Here is a 245-nt window from a genome sequence, read left to right on the forward strand (position 1 = left end):
GGTGACAAATTACGAATTATACAAAAATACATATATATTTAAAAAAACAAACTCGAAAAGCTTTCGCAATGTAGGTTATGATGAATGATAAAATTGGGCCATGAAATTATCAGACTCTAAGTCTCGGGAAAAGAAAAGAAAAAAGAAATCTGTGGTTTCATTCCTCTTAGATGAAGATGGTACGAGCAGCGAGACGTTTTCGTATTTTTTGTTTTCGTTTTTTTGCTAGTCATGTACTGCAGATT

The sequence above is a fragment of the Penaeus monodon genome, chromosome 22 (assembly GCF_015228065.2).
Source record: "Penaeus monodon isolate SGIC_2016 chromosome 22, NSTDA_Pmon_1, whole genome shotgun sequence".
NCBI lineage: Eukaryota > Metazoa > Arthropoda > Malacostraca > Decapoda > Penaeidae > Penaeus > Penaeus monodon.